Genomic DNA, 18,668 nt, shown 5'->3' with positions numbered 1-18,668 from the left:
CACTAGGCCCTTCTTAGCAGGCATGGTCATTATCTTAAACCCTTCCCACAAAGTCAACATGGATGAAAGCCCACTTACTTCTGATTGAACTCCAGAGAAGAGCAAAGAAGGAAGCGAGAACTAAGTAAGAAGCTAAGCGTGGGTCCCACATGTTATAGCTCCATGGTAACCAGAGCTACTGGAAGACTGGATAGGGCTAGTAGTTACACAAGACACCTTCTAGACGCATCCTTCCATGTCTCACTGCCGTCTACACTGTCCCTCTGACCCAGACACGCTCTGAGGGGCTAAGGGCCTCAGCTCTGCTCCCAAGACACACACAGTAAGAGCAGAGGCATGGTCAGGGTCCAGTGAGCAGCACGGAGAAGCCGGTAGAGGGGGATACGTTCTGATCAGAGACCAAGAAATTTTTTTGGTTCTTAAGGCCCAGTGCCCTCAACGTTCAAATAAGAAATCAAATTCAAATACAGGATCTTCCCGAATCATTGCAGCTAGAGAGAAGTCACTGAAGACGCACACAATATCTTTCTATACAGATGCAGAAAAGGGGCTGCAGGTCACAGGCAGGTCATTTTCACACCATGGCACACCTGGGATAGGGTAGGTAGAACGGTTGCTCTGGGAGAGTAGCTCAGGGTGCTTGTGGGAAAATACAAAAGTAAAGTGAAAACTAAAAATTAAATAAAGACTGGAGCTGGTGTCCTCTGGCCCCGCCCCCGCCCCCACCCAGCACCCCGACAGGCCTTGCCCCCTGACCAGCTTCACGAGGGAGCACAGGTGTCCTCAGGCCCTGCCCTTCTGGCCAGCACCCAGACAGAGCACAGCAGTCAGCCTGTGATGTGGCAGGCATGCCACCAATGGCATGCAGTTCACTTTCCCACGCTAGAAGGCTTGCCTCTGCCACCACATCCTTCCTTGTCTTGCAGGCCTTGCTCTCAGCTGGGCGGGTCAGCGCAGCAACACCCACACACTCCCTCATGAAAGCACTCTGATGCTAACTAACACTGACCGATGGGGTCCCCCTCTTCTTTATGTGAGTAGAGGAAGGTGGTGCCATGAAGAAAAGGCCAGACAAGCCAGAGGCCCTTCTTCCAGGTGGGTGCTCATCATTGGGTCTGTGACCCCAGACCCTCTGTCCTTGCCCAGGCGTGCAAATTATTTGTCTGTATGTGGAAGCTCAGACCCGCAGTCTGTGAAGTAGGTCTGACTCACTGTCCTTCCGTTCGCACATTATGGAGTCTTTCCATGACAAGACAGGACAGTGTGGCACAGAAGGAGTGAGCACCCTGTGGGGTGTTAAAAAAGGCAGGAGTCCTCGGTCCATAATATTAATCTTTGCTATGTTCTCTTAAGGAGCTCACTCGCCTGGCAGTGGTGGCGCATGCCTTTAATCCCAGCACTTGGGAGGCAGAGGCAGGCGGATTTCTGAGTTTGAGGCCAGCCTGGTCTACAGAGTGAGTTCCAGGACAGCCAGGGCTACACAGAGAAACCCTGTCTCGAAAAACAAAACAAACCAACCAAACAAACAAACAAAAACAAAAAACAAAAAACAAAAAAAAAAAAACTCAGTGCCTCAGTTTCCTGATCTGTTAGGAGGAAGTGACAGTCACTATCTTCGTGGGGTACAAATGACATCATAGAGATCAGTTTATAAAATGGACATCAGAATATAGCTGTCCGAGATTATCATCATACTTAGTAAAATCAATTAATAATGATTGCCAGGATGCATTAAAGAGAAAATACTCAGAGACCCTTGTTGAGGAACAAGAGTGACTTTACCCCGGCCATCTAGAGATATAAAGGACCACTTGGGTGGGTTCCCCAGGGGGAGAGAGCAGTGGGACTCAGCTTGAACACAGCAAGGGCAAGTGGGCATGTACAGCCAGACGTCAGGCGGGAGGGTGTCAGTGGGTGGAAAATTACTCAGAAGACATATGAGGAGTAAGAGAGATTCTGGATAAACTGATGTCACAGGATTCCAGCTGAAGACAAACTGCAGAATGAGACACCCCTGGGCAGACGGTGGAAGACAGCGCTCATCTCATCGGATTCTGAGATACTGAGTGTGACCAGATGTCAAGTGGGAGTTTCTTGCTGAGTTGATTTAGCAAGAATCTCAGTGTTCTATTAAGCACACATGGACCTAGGAGGAGAGTGAGAGTCTCTCGGGGTTTTATAAAGCACACACTGACCTAGGAGGAGGGCCGGAAGCTCCACTAAAGCTGGCCAAGCAGAGACTGTCTATTGACAGAATGGTGATTTTGAAACATTTTGGAAACAAGCCCCGGAAGACCTGTGCTAGAGGAGACCAAACATCTCTGCGTGTGCACACCTGTTTTTCAGTCCTGCAGTAGCGGCTCAGGGAAGCCAGGGGCTACTGAGCACAGGGTAGGTTTCTGGGGGGACTAAGGGGGAGGGAGACTGATTGCTATGTCGAGAATCTGCTTCTGCCACAGTGAGGGTAACTCTTCTCAACCAAATCATTAGTCCATATCTCATGGAGAGGCAGGCGGCTCGCAAGGCAGGGCTGAGGCGCAGACTGGATTTGTGAGGTTTTAACTCCCGGCAGCTGACAAAAGACTAATAAAATCTGGGCCAGGATTTTCCCAAGAGGGATGTGTCACCGTGGACTAAAAAAGAAACAGGAGGGAGGAGAGCCTTTGGAAGAACTTCTCCCTTATCCTCGGCGCTTTTGTGTGACAGTTGAAAATACACGTGGTCGTGGCGCTAAATTAGTGCTCCAAGATCAGGAATAAAAGTACTTTCACATCCCTTTCTTTAAAAATATTTATTCAAATAGGATGAAATGTTATGGGGGCTTTGTGCCTAGAAACAGGGTTAATTAAGGATTTCCTGCTGGCTTTGTGAAGAGGTGACAGCCATTGAGATGGGGTCTATTTAGTCTGCTCGCTTCCCTTTTCTTTCTATTCATCCAGCCGGTGGTGAAATTCCATGGAAATCTGACTCTGTGCAGTGATGTAAGAGAAAATGCGGTTGTTCCCTACATGCTGTGCTTACCAAGAAAAGTAGGGTGTCGGAGACTTGAGACACACAAACCAGAGTACTACAGAACCGGGTCTGGGCCCCCGTCCTTGAGGTTTGTAAAATGTGACACGGCTGGTGTGCAGAAAACAGGCACATGAGCTCCTGGCCAGGGGTTTTCAAAGGAAAAGACCGCTGCCTTGTGCAGCCTCCTGAAACAAAGGCCCAGGGCAGCCCCCTCAGGCTCAGCATTCCCCACCTCCCCCATTCTCACGGGCGGGCGGTTTCCCTGACATGACAGGCCGTGTGATGCAGTTGCTCCGTCAAAAGCAGGTTTAAAAATGCATGAAACCCAAGATTGAATGCCACCCAGTTTGGCCTCTACCCTAGCTCTACAGAAGCAGCCAGGCCAACCAAGAAACCAAGGAAGCCTGCTTTCTGCCCCCTGAGGCATACCTGACTTAGGGACCAATCACCCCCTCCCCCATTTTGACCTTCTGACCCCAAATAGGTCTGTGGCTTGTTCCACTTGAAGACTCTCCTGCCCTGGAAGCAGTCAGTGTCCCCAAGCAAATGTAGGCAAACAGGGCCTACCAACTGAGAGTTGGGCAGCACCCAACTGCAGTTGCAAAGCTGTCCCCAGAGCCTGTCACCCGTCCGTGCTTGCCCAAATTTAATTTTTCTTATCCAGTTCTCTACACATCTTCTCCCTTCCTTCCTTTGAGCATCGTCTCTGAAGGACCATATGTATGCAGTGACTATATTTTTTATATGTGTTAAAATTATTAGTTTGTTAAAACAGTATGTCACAGTTAGGTCCTTCGTCCTTTCCTTTTAACAGGCTCTCACTGTGAGGTCCTGTCTGGTTTCTAATTCACTATATAGACTAGCCAGCCTTGATTGCATAGAACTCTACCCACAACTGCCTCCTGAGTGCCTGCACTAAAGGTGAAATCTTCATTTTTGTGTGTTTCTTTCTGGTCAAAAGTTCAGATCACTTCACCCGGAGAGAACGGCTATGATGGAGAATCAGAAGCAAGTGTGGGCAAGGATGTAGAGAGGCTGCTGCAGATGGTACTGGTAGGCATGTAAACTGGCATAGTCGCTGTGCAAGGCAGTTTGGCGGTTCTTGCACAAAGCACAAGTTCAACTATTACATGACCTACCAATCCTGCTTCTAAGTACACATCTGAAGAGACTGGAAACAGACTCCTGTCTACCCACATGCAGGACACTTCCCTCATAATACCAAGTAGAAGCAACCGAGGTGTCTATCACTGGGTGCGTGACCAAGCAAGATGAGACCTGTACATGCAACTGGGACATTATTCAATCTTTAAAAGAAGACAATTCTGGCACATACTAAAGCAAGGTTGTACCCTGAGGATAATATGCTAAAATAAGAAGAGTTGCTAACATTTAAATACTGTATGGTTCTGTTTATACAAGATACATAGGGATGTCAAAAAACATAGAGACAGAACAGAGAATGGGAGATGGGGGTGGGGCGGTTGGAGAGCACGGGGAGCTGAGGGTTGGTGGATATATAAGGTTTCAGTTTTACAAAAGAAGCTTAGAGACAGACAGTTGCTCAACAAAGGATTGTACTTAACACCACCAAACTGTACACCCAAAATGGCTAATGTGGTAAATTTTATGTTGTGTGTATATTTTTCCACAAACTTTTAAATCTGAGAAGAAAATATTAGAAATCTATGTCATTGTCTTAGGCACCAAATGTCCTAATATGTCAGTATTCTAAGCCGCTCAGGGTTCACTTGTGGAGGAGCCAAGAGAAGCAGAGGAGGAGGGTCAGGAGTCAGGTGTAGGCCTAACTTTTGCACCTAATAGGAGCCCTCAAATGTCTGTCATTCTCCCCATTGTCTGTTAACAACCTCTGCAGGTCCAACATTTTCCACTGCTTTCAGAGATAAAGGTGGCAGCTGGTACATTTCAGAAGCTTGTGTGTTCAAGGGGTAGGGAAGAAGGAAGAAAGAAAACAACAGGTGAGCTTGCAGTGTCTCCTCAGCCAGAGCTAGCCCAGCTGAGGGACACCTTCCCCCAACCTTCTTCTTAAACTGGCAGTTGGCCCCTGACAGGAGATGGGAAGCTACTGAGATCCAGCTCACATGGGATCCCTTAGTGGGTATTGGGGTGGGAAGTGAAACCCATGCCTGCTTTTCCCAAGGACACCAGGGTGGTGGTGAACCTTGAAGACTGACTGGGTCCCAGAGTGTGCAAGGGTGCTCAAGCCCACTGGGGAGGGGGGAAACAGGCAGGAACATGAAGGGACCAGAGTGCTTTTTGGATCAAATACTATTGTTCTTTCCAGGTGGAAAGTATCTCCTGGTGTTCCCCAACCCCCACATAGCCCTGTTTCCTCAGATCTCCATTCTTTCCATCTCCTGGCTCTCTCTGTCTGTCCCCTTTCTGTTTCTTGGGCAGCTAAGAGCATTCAGCCTAGAGCCTTCCCTGCTCCTAGCAGGAGGCCAGAGCTCTTTACTGTGAGACTATGGGAATGTGCTTGTTTTGCAGAAGGGTGCAGAGGCTCAGCATAGGGTAGCTTGTCTAGGTTTTCACATTTGCAAGCAGCAGACCTGGGATGCGAACCTTGAGAGTGTAGCTTCAGAACCTAGGTTCATTACTAAGTTACTTTGTTGGTTTGGGTTGGGTTGGCTTGGGTTAGGTTAGGTTTTGCAATAACCTTCTTCCTCCACTCATTTCTGTCCCATAACTTCCTCCATTCACCCTTATCCTCTGAAGACAGAACCAATACTCGACCATGTTGTCAGGAGGTTGGGTCTCCGAGCATGACTGAGAGGGGGGCAGATGGGGACTGACTGACAGAGAAGAGGGCTACCAGCATTTGGTTCTGACAGCGTTAATAAAGAGTTCCATATTTAATTCTTTAATTTTTTTCCCCAGAAGGTTCTTACTGATCATCTCTATCCAAAGCAGTATCAGGTGCATCAAACAATGCCCCCGCAGCCCCCACAAACAGAACTCATGATTCCAAGATTCTTCCTGTTCTGCAGTCTTCTCCATAGATACGGTTTTGTTAGGCTTCCTTAACAAAAATGGGTGGTCCCGGAAGGCATTTACTGTTCACTCACCCCCATCAGATGCAGATGACACTCTCAGAAGTGCATGTAGCTCTACACTTGCTCACTTGTGTCTGCAGGAGCAGCATGCAACCTGTTAGGCTTCCTTATCAAAAATGGGTGGTCCCGGAAGGCATTTACTGTTCACTCACCCCCATCAGATGCAGATGACACTCTCAGAAGTGCATGTAGCTCTACACTTGCTCACTTGTGTCTGCAGGAGCAGCATGCAACCTGATCCCTTTTCCTGGCCTTGGAAATAGGGGCCAGGATTGCAATAGGTCATTAGGCAGCAGCACCAGCAGGGGTCCCACCTGGGCAGGGGTGACTTATAAAGGATGGGTGTTATGGGGTAGATGTGGCTACCCAGCAAAACCTGATGTCTGTGATAGCCACAACCAAGTAGAATTTTCATGTCTGGTTGAGAAAGATGCTGGCAGTAGACTTAAGGATGTTTTATACTTTCTGACTGGACTTAAATGGCTGGTAAGTTAGAATGTCCTAGAGCGCTATATTGGGTTGGTAGTGAGCTTTGAATTAATAAATACAAGGGCCCTTTAAACTGGTGTAAGACCTTGGGAGAAATAACTGAGCTGACGTTTTCTTACATTTGCTAGGGAGGTGGGAGATTCTGTACCCCAGAAACTGCCTGAAGCTATTGTAAGGGTGAGTGATGGACTGGGCCGGGTATCTGCTACTGGACAGCATCATTCAACCTGCCTGTGGTCATGTATGTGTCTCTATTTTATTCTGCATTTGGCCCTTACCATGCTCACGTCTCTGAACTATTATACGGACCAGAAGTAATCACAGATGTGTGTTTCCAGGGGGCCAGAGCTTCTTTTATCTCTCCTGTAAGTCCCAGATTCAGAGGAACATTTAGTAAAACAACAGAGATCTCAACAAAAAACTAAACCCCAGAGCTGGCTCAGGGGTACACTGCATGGCAGGCAAGCATAAGCACTTGAAGTTGTAGCATGTACAAAGGTCATGTGCAGCAGTGCACATCTGTGATCCCAGCACTGGGGAGGTGGAGGCAGGAGGATCCCCAGGATTGCCATTCAGATAGTCTAGCAGGCTCAGAAAGCTGAAGGTTCCGTGAGAAACCAAGGACTAAAAAATAAGGTGGAAACTGAGGACAGCACCCAGCACTGACCTTTGGCCTGTCCGTGCCCAAACACGCACTCAGACACACAGACCCGAACGTCATTGTCAAACAGTGGTCATGGCAGATCATGACTCATTGTATCTTAGAGCCAGAAGGTAGGTTTAGAGGTCACTTTCAGGACCTTATTCTGTAGCAGAGAAATCTGGGGTCCAGTGTACCCGAATGACTTGTCCTGTTTTGGTTTTTGAATCCTGGGAACAATGGCAGGCCCTCCATTCAGACACTGCAGAAGTTAGACCAGCTGGAAGTCATGGCTGGTGGCCTCATGGGCCACCTGAAAGATTTCAGTGGACTTTTTATTCAGTCAGAGAGGAACTTTCCAGTTCAAATGTAGGAGAAAGCTTCCAGCTACAGACAACACTGGTTTAGGGCTGGTTTGGAGGCCGTTCAATAACAGTTCTGGGCTTCCATCCTGACTGGGTACTTAGTAGGCTTGGCTATGTGTACCCTCTATGAGCCTCAGTTTCTTCCTCTGTAAAATGGAAATATGGGATTTACCTTGAGGCTTTTTGAAAAGAATAAAAGTAGTGACAACTGGGCGTGTCCAGCCAGCAGCTGACACTCATAACTGCTCTTCACATGGTATGGGTATGGATCAGCCCTCCTGCTGTTGTGATGGAGGACAAAGCTTGCTCTCTCTGTCTCACCCACACGGCCACACGACGTTGGCAGACAGGAGCTCAGTGAGTATGTATCGAGCAAACACCACTAAGTATATGAAGGACCCAGTCCTTCATGCGATGTTGCTTTAGAAACCCCTGTGGACACAAGATCTGAGGATGTTCGGGCACTTTTTTAAAACGACGAGGAATAGGGATCTGGAAAGATGGCTCAGAGGTTAAGAGTACTGGCTGCTCTTCCGAGGTCCTGAGTTCTATTCTCAGCAACCACATGGTAGCTTATAGCCACCTACACTGGGATCTGAGGTCCTCTTTTATCATGCAGGTACACATGCAAATAGAGCACTCATACATAAATAAACATTTTTTTTAAAATGGCAAGGTATTTGCATATAACCTATAAATATCTTCCCATTCACTTGGCCATCTCTAGATTACTTGTAACATATAATGTGACTGTGGTATCTAACGTTCTTTAAGAAACAGTGGCATTTCAACTACAAAACGACATTTTTAAGACACACAAAACCACCACAGTGCTCTTAAGCAGTGGGTGCCAGAGGAAAACGGAAGGCTTATGGGCCTGTAGGAGGGAAGCTGTAGAAAGATGGCCGACACATCACTCCATATCCATTCCGACGTTATCCATTGTTCCATGTATACCATGTTTATGTTCTTGAAACTTTTTATAATTAAAAAGAAAAAGTTTGAACTTGGATAACTCTGTGGAAGCACAATCTTCAAGTACAGAGAGCTGGAGAGTTGACTGTATTTTGTTTTTGTTTGTTTCTAGAGATTTATTTTATTTTTTGGAGGTGCTGGGAATCAAACACAGAGCCCGTGCATGCTCTACCACTGAGCCACGAGCTCAGTGCCCACAACCGAGCTCTGTTTTTTCTCTCTGTGTAAAGTGCTAGCATAAGCCTGCTGTGACATAACTTTGTGGTTCTTGGCCCCAAGTACCAGCATCCACCTCACTCAGAGTCACATGTTTTCAAGCCTGTGGGCAGCTGCCACTCTTCAGCCTCTACTGTTGAGCATGCCTTCTCCAGGCCTCTCCACTTTCTCCCCATCTCTTGGCAGTTCTCGGAGCACAGAACACGGAGCGCAGAGCATAGTGCGCGGAGCACGGAGCATGGAGCATAGAGCACGGAGCACGGAGCAGGGAGCATGGAGCACAGAGAGCACAGAGCACTGGGAGCACAAAGCACTGGGAGCACGGAGCACTGGGAGCACAGAGCATGGCACATAGAGCACGGAGCATAGAGCACGGAGCAGGGAGCATGGAGCACAGAGAGCACAGAGCACTGGGAGCACGGAGCACTGGGAGCACAGAGCATGGAGCATGGAGCACGAAGCACGGAGCATGGAGCACGGAGTGTGAGGAGCACAGAGCAGAGAGCACAGGCCCCTTCGCACTGCTGCCCACTGCTTTCTCCCATGTCTGAACTGGCTTACCCATGGACTTCCCACCTTTATTCTGATACCATCTCGCCAACAAAGGGATCCCTGCACACCTCTGGCTGACTCACGACACCTTTCTTAAACCCTCCATGCTATCTTCTTTTTCTTCTTCACTTTTACAACGCCTTGTTTTATACATTCACTTACTTACCCTGCTTTATTGCCCGTCTCTGTCTTTAGAGCATTAGCTCTGTAGGGTCTTGGATCTGTTGCTTTATTTTACTCTGTTCATGATCGTTTATAAAGCACCTAGAGCTCTCTGGCATGGTACACACTTGATAAATAGTTGTTAAATAAGTAAAGGTATGAATAACATTAGCGGCTGTCCTTGTTTGTGGGCCTGTTTCCAGCGGCACGCATTGTGAGGTAAAGCAGAGTAGCTAGGTCCTGGCTTACTCAGCAGTGTTTGCACAAAGCGGGATCTGCACCCTTGGGAGATGCCATTGAGTGACAGCACAGTTGGAAGGGAGGCGGGACTAGACATTGTGGAGGTAACATCAACTTTCTGACTCTAGGAGATCTCTCAGTTGGCCTGGAGCCACACCTGAATCATGAGAGCCCTGTAAACCCCTCAGATCCCAGAGTCCTCTGTATCTATACGTATGCATGCCTTAGTACAGGGCTGTTCAAAGCTAAGTCCAGAAATCATGAGGCTTTGCCTCTCACTCTGACCACGGAGGTTGCTCCATCCTGTGGAGGGTCTGGCCTTGCAGCAGGGACTAGGAAGAAGGAACCTGGTGGGTACAACTGAATCTCCTATGGGGATGGGTTGGGCTAAGATATTAGCAGAGCCAATTGACAGAGTCTTTGGAGGAGGGCAGGGAGAGAGAAAGCACAACCAAGCATGCTGTCATAAAGGGCGAGAAGTCTAAATGGTGTTTGAGGTTGGGAGGTAGTTCCTAAGGGGATATCTGCTCAGTCAGGGGATAATAGCAGGCCAGGTAGATTATGTACCAGTCACATGTTCAATCTCTATCTTACAGAGACAGGCCTGAAGTTTAGAAAACTTTGCAGAGCCGAGCAGTGGTGGCGCACGCCTTTAATCCCAGCACTCGGGAGGCAGAGGCAGGAGGATTTCTGAGTTCGAGGCTAGCCTTGTCTACAGAGTGAGTTCCAGGACAGCCAGGACTACACAGAGAAACCCTGTCTCGAAAAACCAAAAAAAAAAAAAAAAAAGAAAAAAAGAAAAAAAAAAAAAAAGAAAAAGAAAACTTCGCAGAGGAAGTGCATGACAAAGTGTGGACCCATGAGCTGCCAGGGGAGGGACACCCAGCATTTCTACTGCCCTGAGATCATTCCAAGGAGATAATCACACATGTGGCATCCGATGCATTCACAGGAATCTGGAGCAAGTCCACAGTGACATTATTCACAATGTGTCAAAATTTGAAGCCATCTAAATGTCCAGTAGGCAGAGGTAACATAAATTGCAACCCTTCACAGGTACTAAAACTGGTGTCTAGAAATATTTAACAACGAGAAGGGATGTCTGTGATTTACTGTTTGGTCAGAAGAATAGTCACAAAATTAAGTGCATGTATTTCCCAGCCCAGGGAAACAGAGGCCGACATACTCATGAGTTGTGGTGTGCTTTTTTTTTTTTTAAATGGTTTTTAGTCTTTCTTCTTTTTTTTTCCTTCTTTCTATATTTTCTGAGCTTTCTATACTATGCTTTGACCTCATAAAATATGATAAATAGCATCTCTTAAAGTGCATGTGTCTGGGTTCTAAATGCAGAAAATGAAGCCTATTCAATTTTAGGCAGGGTGCCGTGGAATTGCTGACTTCCGGATCCAGTGTGCTTAGTTCTTGTCTTCTTTATTGTTTCAAGGCTAGGGCGACTTTCTAAGTGGTAAATGCCTACTTTTAGGGGCAACAGCAAATAAACAAGAGCATAAAGGTTGTAAATGTAGTTGGCATTTGTTGTGGAAACAGGACAGTTAAGATTATAAGGCTGAGAGGCAGCCTGGCCCAGCCCTGGGCACAGAGCAGACCTAGACTCGCAAAGTCTCAAAAGAAACAAACCGAGAACCCCCTATTTCAGGGGCAACCAACCCCAGCTGTGACCTCAGTGCCACCTCAGCATTCCTGGCTCAGCCACCAGCCTTGCCATTCTGCCGACTTCTTACCCAGGACTGCTGAAATAGAGTTAAGGTCCAAGGGTCTTCAAGGTACCTGACTAGCACAGATTCTAAGATGTACAAGCGGGAATGAGAGGGGCTACCAAAACGTCCCCTTCGTGCCTTTGCTTCCGGCTATGCTGACCTGATACACAGCTTGCTGAAGTGTGGGCCCTTTCTCCCTGGTTCTTCATATCGACCCTGTTGTCATGAGCACATGAATGCCAGTAGCTTCCCTCTTGGATACCCTGGACTGTGGTAGCTTGCAGCCATTCCTCCTGTCCTTTGGCCTCTCCTCCAGCTCCCACCAAGCTAGTGAGCTTCTGCTTGCTGCTGGGACACAGCTGTCTTCCAACCATTCCCCTTCCTGACACTCAGGCCAGAGGTTTCTCTTGGTTTTCACATTTGGGTTCAGATCAGTTGCCAAAGCCTTGGGCGTCTACGTGAACTGACATCTTAGCCTTCTGTCCTAGAAAACTCATGTCCCCAAGGGTCAGAGAAGTAAAGGCAGGGAGGGAAGAGCCAGGGGGAGATGGATTCCTGGGATCTGAAAATAAGAATGCTTCAGAGATGGGCAGACAATCTGGAGATTGGTCACAGCCAGGCGCTGTCACTGGCTGTCACCATTGATGCTTTTCGTATACCATCGGTCTTTCTACTTATCCAGTCACCAGTCATTCACCCCTTTTCAATTTACAGTAATAGAACACGTTTATTATAGCGCTACCAGGTGCCTACTTCCCCCTGGGCTCTTTATATGTAGTACTTTTAATCCTGCCAACAATGCTTCAAGGTAGGCAGGGTTAATTAAGATTGTTTCAAAGAGGCCAAGGAACCGACCCAAGGTCACATAACTAGCCGTGACAAAGCCAGAATTTTAATTTAGATCATAAATCTATTATCTTTCCACTTCTGCTAAAACTGACCTCACTCAACCCCATTGGATTGTCAGAGACGCAGATGAAAGACAGAAGGAATTGCCAGCTGGGGGGTAGGTTGAGGGGGTGGGAAGCTGAAGTCAACTGGTAGCCTGGCCGTGGTTAACGGCTGTCCTTGATAGAACCACATCAGAAGTCAATGTTCACATGGCGTGTGGCACCTCCAAAGCTGTCATTTCAGAGGATGCTGGGAAATGCTTAGAACTGGATCAGTTGCAGCTTCTGGTCCATTTGATGGCCAAATGCAGTGAGAATATCATATCACAGGCTAATTGTCACTGAGCAAATGAACACAAATCATAATTCATCTCACTGGTTCTCAGCCCCCAGGGGACATTCTGCATCTAAAGTCACTTAAGCTTGTCACGAGTCGGAAGTGCTCCTGACATCTAATGAGAGGAGGCCAGGGATGCTGGTAAACATCCCACAGCACATGGGACAGGCCTCAACAAAAGACTATTTAGGTCAAGATACCAACAGAGCTAAGGCTGAGGTATCCTGTTCCCAGCATTCAACTGAGAGGGACTTGATTCAGCCAGAGATGGACCAAACCGAAAAGTGTATCTTATCCTCAGAAAAGCATAGCTAAGGCTAAGTGACTGAAGTGGCCACATCCTGTTAGGCTAGGCAGGGCCTTACAGAGTTTTTCCAGCTTGCATTATTCAAAAGCGGCCTATGGAATTTACATAATTTTGGGGTTAAAACCAGGACTGGAAAATGTAACCTCTAAAAGGAAAACAACAGAAAATGAGAGGTATGTGTAATAATGGAAGCTGGGGTGTCAGGTTTAGATTTCCTATAAAGCTACCCCTAGTCACGTCCCATCTCTCCAGGCCAGAGACAGACACTCAAATGGCTCCACATCACTGAGCAGAGGGAGAGTCTGGAACTCAGACTCCAACTCCACTTGTCACCCATCTTGAAGGCTCATGCACACAAGGTTTCCCCTCCGTGAGGCAAGTGGGAGAGGCTTTCTTTATTAGATTCCCTCCCATTACCACTGTGTATGTGAAGGTCCTCTGGGGCGAGCTTCTTGTCTTATGCTCCACTGGAGGAATATTCACTATGTCGTGAAAGAGAACCATTGAACTTAATTTATTTTATTCATAACCCAAAGGAGTTGATTGCTTTCCAGAGGAGACTACACTTCATTAAGAGGAGAGCTCTTAGGGTGCTGAAGCAGCCTTCCAGTTTGTTTTCATCTTTCCTTGATAGGATGCTGGACACTCACTCTAAAAATCAACACAACTTTAAAGACTACAGAAAAGGTTGAAATAAAAAAAAATACATCCTCCTTTGATTGACAGCAGGGTTTCTGGTATGAATTAGAGAGGTGGCCCATATACCACATATGTGCTGTTTATGAAGTTTCATCTGATGGTAGACAGCTATTGTAGCACACATGATTTCTCATAACTGCCCCCTCCCTGTTGTTATATGGAGCACAACTATTTTGAAGACAAGTGAGCCCTGTATTGTGATGTGCTGTGAGTTCCTGAGAATAGAAACCCCAATGACTAAACTCTCCATGAACACAGCAAGTCTGAGAGCAATAACAAAAGCTTTTATCACTGGGGCCAGCGGAATCACACTTGATTTTCCATTTCACTTCAGCAAGACAGCGATCTGCCTGGAGGATGCTCCATCAGCAAATGTCTGTTATCTTGACTTTAAGCTTGGGCCTTGTGCTATCTACTTGTGGAATCAAGCTACCCACTCCAGCTGAGTGGTTGCCTGGGGATGATCCCCCTCAGGTGTCTCCCTGGTGCAGTTTGACTGGAACACTTAGTGGTGGGCTGTTGCTTACCAGTGGGACTTCCTCCTAAACAGAGACAGAAAACCAAGAGATGGAGGTAGACAGGGACCCAGGTCTCTGTCTTCTGTTTCTACTAATCTCGACCAAGGGTATGCAGAGGATGGCCTGCAGGCCTGTTCTTTGCAATAAAGCTTTATTGGCATATCACCTGCTCATTTGCATATGTGTGTGGCTGCTTTTGGGCTACAGCAACAGCATTGAGTAAATTGGGAAGAAACCCATATGGACCATAAATCCTATGGGATCTGGTACCTGGTCCCTTAGCCTAAACACTAGGTTACCATTTGAGGACAACCAAGGGCTGACTTTAGGTATTTAGAGAATAGAGAGAAATAAAAACATCAGGGTCTTTGTTCATGAGTCTTTCTGTTGGCAAAGCAAAATATAACTACCTGGAAAGTTAATGAGCAATACCACAGTTATTTGATGGGCATGAGTCAGGCCCCAGTGGTAGCACAGTATGACTCTCTCTTATGAGCCAGCATGTATTCAGTGCATGTGCTGGCCACCAAACCTAACATTTTTCATGCATTGTCAAGTCAGCCCTTTGAGTAAATACTATACGACTGTTAACTGTCAAGGAGCTCCAGGTCTACAGAGCTTTTATTTGCCCCAAGGACACAGGGCTAAAAAGTACTGACGGCAAAAGTGTTTGGTTCTAGAACCTAGGCTCTCGGGTGTGGGTGGAGCAGCACCAATGGTGGATACAGGCGACCTGTCCCTGCAGCAGGAAGGGACATGATGATGTAGCAGGGTCAAAGCAATTCTGTTGTCAGTCAACAAATGCTCTCCCCAAGCCCCACAGGAGATGCTACAGTGTTCACACAGTGTTTTCTCAGAAGTGAGAGGTGCACCCTAATCCAGTTTCTCAAAAGTTTGCTGATGGCGGAAAGCTAAAGGGATAAACAACCGACTCCTAGTTTGTCTTCCCAAAGAGGATGTGTTTGAAGCACTTCTTCACTCATGACAGAGCTAAAGCCACACCCACACCACAGGTGGGGCCTGACAGCTGTGACCTGGAAACCCACTCTCTTCTTCCCCAGCCCAGGAGACCACACAGAAGACAGGAGAGTCAAGTCCCAGCTGCAAGCTGGCTTCTCATATCAGTGTCCCTCTGCCAATTCACTGTTCTGTGGGTCCAACATGGCAGATTTGCAATGAGAAACAGAGGCTGTGAAATGGATAGAGATGTCTGAAACCCAGATCAAGTCCCACTGCCTGAATTACCAGCGGACTCATTCTGAGACTGCAGAATGTGCTGGTGATGTTTTTCTAAAGGGCAACCCCGGTGTTTCCGAGAGAGAGAGAAGGCAGCATCCCTCTGACACGCACTTATTCCATTTTCCGGAGGCTGTGCTCTGCAGCTAAGCTAGTCATAGCAGCATGGGCTAAAAGGACCCCGTAGTCCTCAGAGAGCCTGAGAAGGATATGCCTGCATTTAAATGAGACATTAAAGAGTTGACTCAAATCAGGATGTCTGTGACACCTGTTACTTGGTGCCAGTGAAGCTTCCTGATAACGTCCTTAACAGAACATAAGGCAAAGTGTCCATTGGAAGATGATCCCAGGAAGCATTGGTAGATGCTATGGGCTGGATTGTGTCCACCAAAATTTGCTAGAGTGCCACCCCACCAGCACCTGTAACATATGTGGAGGTCATTCAGATGGAGGACCTTAGTCCAATCATGCTTGTGTCCTTATAAAATGGAGACACCTGGTCACAGAGATACACACAGGGAGCATACTGCATGAAGATGAAGACGGAAATGTATCCACAAGCCAAGATATGCCAACACCCCAGAAAACTGTCAGGAGCTGGGGAAGGAATGTGGGCAGATTGTCCCTCACAGCCCTCAGAAGAGACAGACTTGCTGACACCTTGAGTTTGGATTGCTAGCTTCCAGAATTGTGGAACTATAGGACAATACATTTCTTGGGTGCCCCCGTTCTCTCTCTCTCTCTCTCTTTCTCTCTCTCTCTCTCTCCATCTCTCTCTCTCTTTCTCTCTCTCTTTCTCTCTCCATCTCTCTCTCTCTCTCCATCTCTCTCTCCCTCTCTCTCTCTCTCTCTCTCTCTCTCTCTCTCTCTCTCTCTGTGTGTGTGTGTGTGTGTGTGTGTGTGTGCATGCTTGCACGCATAGGCCAGAAGACAACCTTGGCTATTGTCCCTAGATACTATCTACTTTTTTGAGATAGCATTTCTCACTGGCCTGGAATTCACAAAATAGGCTAGCTGGCCAGCTAGTGACCCCAGGAATCTGGCAGTCTCTTCTGTCTTAAAACTGTTAAGACTCACGTGTGTTGTCATGAGAAAACACCTGGCATTTTTAAAAAGCGGGTTCTGAGCCCAAACTCAGGTGTTCACATTTATTTTACCAACTGAGTCATATCTCAGTTTAAATTTCAGGGTTTTTAATTTTGTTTATTTGGTTAGTTGGTTTGTTTTCAAGACAGGGTTTCTCTATATAGCCCTGGCTGTCCTGGACTCATTTTGTAGGCCAGGCTAGCCTCAAACTCACAGAGCTCCACCTGCCTCTGCTCCCTGACTGCTGGAACTAAAGGCATGCATCACCATGACTGGCAGGTTTTTTAGCCACTACTTTATGGTACGTTATTATTTGTAGTGGGTACAGAAACCAATACCATGGCTGCTGTGCTTTGAGCATAGTTTGTCCCTGTAGCAGGATATTTTCCTGTTACATTGTATTTGCAGTGGAGCTCAGTGATCGGGCAATAGAAGAGGTTGGCAGAGTGGGGAGTTGGGAGGGAAAGGAAGAAGAGGAGAAAAGAGGAGGAGAGAGCTAGCAACCGTAGAGGAAGATGGATGGGTCGACAGCAGTTCTGGGTAACAATTTATACCTAAAGGTTAGATATTGGTAACAATTCTAATTGTGTGGGCATCTTGTTAATTGAGCATTTCCAAATACATACATCTATCAGATAATCTTTAAGTTTTAAGAGTCTTCATTCTACCGGCTACTGCAAGCATGGCAGATATCAGGGGCTCAGCCGAGCTTTGTGGGGGCAGTGGTGGCTTAGCAGAGCCAGCCACTACGCTGGTGTCTCTTGGGTGCCAGGGCTGGTGCTTCTAGCTAGCAGGAGCCTCAGTCTGATCGAGAACAGGGGGAACATGGTGGCTGCCTGGGAACAAGCTGGACCAACGAGCGCTGGTTTTTAAATATCTCCCATTTCATGTCCCCTCAGAGAACTATGTTGAAAGCTTTTTGGTTCACGTGTGTATGATGTGTGCACATTTGTGTGCATGTGTGTACACATCTAGAAGCCAGGGATCAAACTTGCTGTTATTCCTCAGGGGCCATCCACCTTGATTTTTCCTGTTGCTGCTTTTTTGAGTGCTTTTCTTTTTTTCTCTTTTCATTTTTATTCTTCTCTGGGTCATTCCATTCCATTTGCAGTTTTCTCTCCCTCCATTTCTCCCAGTCCCTCCACCCACCTCCTCTCTCCCCCAGATCTACTCCTCCTGCCTCCCTTCAAAAGAGAGCAAGCTTCCCAGGGAAGCCAACTGAACATACCTAACGAGTTACAATAAGACTAGGTAAGCATAAACCCCCATATCAAGGCAACACAGCAGGAGTTAAAGAATCCCAAGTGCATGCAAAAAAGTCAGAGACATCTCCACTCCCTCTGTTAAAGGTACTATAAGAACACCCAGGTACACAGCCATAACTTATGTGCAGAGGACCAAGCACAGACCCATGCAGGCTCCGTGATTGTGGCTTCAGTCTCTGTGAGGCCCTATGAGCCTGACTTCGTTGATTTCTGTGCACTTTAAAATATTTTGGTTTATTTGTTTGTTTGTTCGCTTGCTTGCTTGCTTGCTTGCTTGCTTGCTTTTGTTAGGACAGGCTCTCTCTCTGGTTGGCAGCTTGCTGGTTAGACTGAGGTGCTTGGGCACAGGTACCCCCTGACATTCTTCCAGGAAGAAGAAGTTATTATCACATGTGGGCTCTCAACCTAGGACCAGAGCCAGTAGCCCAAGGAAACCTCTTTTCTTTAACATGTACCCAGTGTGTGACACTGTATTAACAACAGGGAGAGGACCATGAAGGTAGTGAGGAAATGAGGCAGGGAACAGCTTAAGAGACATAGCTAAAGGTGAAGCTGCAACTTCACCGTGGCAGCAAATTCTAGGGGACGGTATAGAAGGGGGTCCCTCAGAGCTTCACAACCCAGGGGCACAGACTGAGTTCAGCGTTGTTCAGATTAACTACACATGAAGTTGGCTAACGTAGTGCTTCCCAGCTGAATGGAAGCCCCTCTTACAGCTGCCTCACTAGCCTAAAAGAATCATGTAAGGAACTGTGTGCCTTTGTTATAGACTGCAGTGAGGGTGTTCTCCAGGAGTCTTGGGACAGCTCTGTGGGACAAGAAAGATGCTGATCTGAGCAGGAGACAGCACACAGTGCTGGGAGTGGGCCACACAGAGGAAAGAGGCA

At 47.2% G+C, this 18,668-nt stretch overlaps 1 protein-coding gene and 1 long non-coding RNA gene across 3 annotated transcripts in view; one reads left to right on the top strand and one right to left on the bottom strand.

Annotated features, from left to right (window-relative positions):
• Positions 1-18,668, bottom strand: part of Cd247 (CD247 molecule) — a 73,762-nt gene that overhangs the window by 42,882 nt on the left and 12,212 nt on the right. The window lies entirely within an intron of this gene.
• Positions 2,223-10,422, top strand: LOC143443719 (uncharacterized). Its single transcript, XR_013112929.1, has 6 exons — positions 2,223-2,391; positions 2,940-3,100; positions 3,974-4,357; positions 4,889-4,991; positions 6,704-6,752; positions 8,958-10,422. It is a non-coding gene; the product is annotated as an uncharacterized LOC143443719 (long non-coding RNA).

This window comes from Arvicanthis niloticus, chromosome 10 (assembly GCF_011762505.2).
Source record: "Arvicanthis niloticus isolate mArvNil1 chromosome 10, mArvNil1.pat.X, whole genome shotgun sequence".
Lineage (NCBI taxonomy): Eukaryota > Metazoa > Chordata > Mammalia > Rodentia > Muridae > Arvicanthis > Arvicanthis niloticus.
Note: the sequence above shows the minus strand (reverse complement) of the source record. Positions and strands in the feature narration are given on the sequence as shown.